Source organism: Dipodomys spectabilis, unplaced genomic scaffold (assembly GCF_019054845.1).
Source record: "Dipodomys spectabilis isolate Male_0828 unplaced genomic scaffold, ASM1905484v1 ptg000558l, whole genome shotgun sequence".
Taxonomy (NCBI): domain Eukaryota; kingdom Metazoa; phylum Chordata; class Mammalia; order Rodentia; family Heteromyidae; genus Dipodomys; species Dipodomys spectabilis.
In genome coordinates, this window is record NW_024871235.1 from 1,810,608 (window position 1) to 1,813,370 (window position 2,763).

The window sequence follows — 2,763 nt, forward strand, 5'->3', positions numbered from 1 at the left end:
TGAATAGCATGTGGTGTTCTCTTCATCGGCTACCTAATGAAATCTATCTATTAAATATACCTTACAATAACTACTTAAAACATCTCTGAATCTCGAAAGAATTATAAAAGATTCAATCTGCATTTTGGGACTATATTTCTAAGAGCTATTCTGCAAAGGCTTAATAAGATTTTGCGAGATTCAATCTTACATACCAAATTAATACAATTAATATATGTGTAAGTGAAGTGAAATACAGTGATCAGAGAACTATGCTGCCTCCAATGGGTGCACACTGCACCTTTGATTCTTCTGGGCCAGGCCCACAGTTGTCTTTCCCCAGAGCAGTGGCCCTGCTGGGGTTGGGGATGGGGGCTGTGTGGGGAGGAGGGAGGCCTCAGGGGAGGCCAAGAGCGGGTTGGGGCTGGAACAGTGGAGAAAGTATGGGAGGCCCTGGCAGAGGCTGTGAAGGGAGGAAGGAGGCAGTAGGCCAGCAGCTCAGGCAGCATCAGACCTAAAGGCAACTGGGTTCTGGGAAGTGTCTGTGAGGTGCAGAATTTGGGGTGAATCCACTGGGGCCTGTTAGCTTGGTGAGGAGAGGAAGGAGTCTCAAGTGCCACCCAAACAGACAATGAGAAATGAGACACTAGTGCCTAAAGAATTTCAAGAACAAAGGCAGGGACTTATAGGTAAACTCTGGGGGCAGGGAGGGCAGCAGCGCTGGGGCCGTGGTTGTCATGCCTCTATGGACACCCTTGGAAGTGAGTGAGGACCAGCTCCACTGTGGGCTAGGCGTCTCTCTCGCCTTGAAGCAGGCACCAGGAATTGCCAGCACAGCCTTAGCCTGCCCCATGGAGCTGGCCTGCTTTGGGTGCTGCAGACCGGGCAACTGCTTGGAGGCTATGAGCAGGAGGGCAGAAAACATGTCTGGTAGGGGCTGCTCCATCCTAGCCAGGCCCAGTGCCACTGGGGAAGTTCAGCTCTGTATCAGTACCATGCACTGCTCCCCAGACAAGTAGATATTCTGGAGACCTGAAGAGTGGCCACCACGTGTGGGTTGTGAACATCCTTAGCATGGCTGAGGAGTCTCGATGGAGAGGCGCATTTGTTCCTGTGCCTCTCCCATCTTCTGGATTCCTGCTCTCCTCTTGCCATGTCCAACTACAGGAGTCAACTTCTCCAAGCAACTGAGAGGCCTTCCGGGAGATGCTCACAGGACTTTCCATGCTGCTTCACCACACATGCAGGGCTCACAGGGTGCCATCCTCCAGTCAAAACTAACCCCCATTTCAGCTTGGCCACCCCTGCTTAGGGGACCATGAACTGCATTCTTACACAGAAAGCCAGGGGTACACAAGGCCATCCTGCAGGCTAAGGCATCTTTTCCTTCCTCCTGCTCAGATGTGGGGCAGCTGTGGAGCCCACTGCAACATCACATTTGATTATCTAAAAGGAAGAGGAAAAATGTGTCATTGTCCCAGATATAGCTGCCCCTGGGGTTCTTTGTGTACACTAGTCTTATGCTGAGATAAGGTTCTCCAAAGTCCACCTAGGAGCCAGTTCCGATGCGAGCACACAAGCGTCATTTATTGCAAGCTCGAGCCTGGACTCACAACTGTCACCATCGCAGTGGGTCAGAGTTGAGAGTCCCAACCCTTCAGTTAACAGGGTTTTTATACAGTATATGGTTGAGGTAAGGGGGTTCCTACCTTGGCAGTTACATGATTAGTTGACATTTAGTGACTGAATCTTGTAACATTCGTATTGGCTAGTGTGCACAGGCTAAGCAGTAAGCAGCAAACTGTAAACTATTTTAAGAAACATCTGTAGCTTTATGTATCTTCCTGTCATCCACTGATGGCTATTGCTAGGGAAGTTATGGGCAGAACATTATTGTGACATTTCACACTTTTTCCAGGAACCTGAGTTCTAACTTTCAGTAAAAGTCTTTATTTACAATGGGTGCTTTCATTAAAGGACTTCACAATGGATACTTTCAGTAAAGGCCTTCAAAATGGAGTCTAAGACCAGAATGTCTGTACTTTGGGTAAGGCCTCTCACTAGGTGTGTGTGTGTGTGTGTGTGTGTGTGTGTGTGTGTGTGTGGCGTGAGAGAGTCAGTCACAGCTGAGGTTTGGGGTAAAACACACTCCTTCCCTTCAGCTTTGAATTTTGGTATGTAGTGGTTTTGCCCCCTCCCCAATTTTGAGTTCTAAAGTCCTTCTAAATTCTTTTATTCGTTGATCTTCTTGATATTCAGATTCCTAAGGTCTGCTTATGAACTTCAACATTTGCTTCATGAACGTCTTGCATTTCTTCTAACTTGTATAAAGCCCTTTGCTCTCTTTAAGTGCAGTTTGTGCTGTGTTAGTGGTTTTACTTAGATCAGACTGTTGTGGCCCAGCCTGTGACTGTTAATTCTGAAATTAGTTTAGCCCAATATAAGATACTATCCTTTCAGTATATCTAGTGAAAGAAGTTCAGCATCTTTATTGGAATAATTTCTTGGCTGTAAATACAAACAAAAACATCCAGTGGTATAAATGTACAATCAGTTATTTTTAGTTAATTGTGCACCATTGTAATGAAAAAAAATCCTTTTACTAAAGTGAGTATTTGGAATGGGAAAAAATCAAATATTATAAAACTTAAAAATTGATCAAATACCAAAACAAAAGAAAAGACACTTATCAGGAATGAAGTACAAATGTAAGTGTTTAATGAATAAATGAAATGTTTGAGAGTCATATCCACATAGGAAATACATAGGAAAATAAAGAGTAAA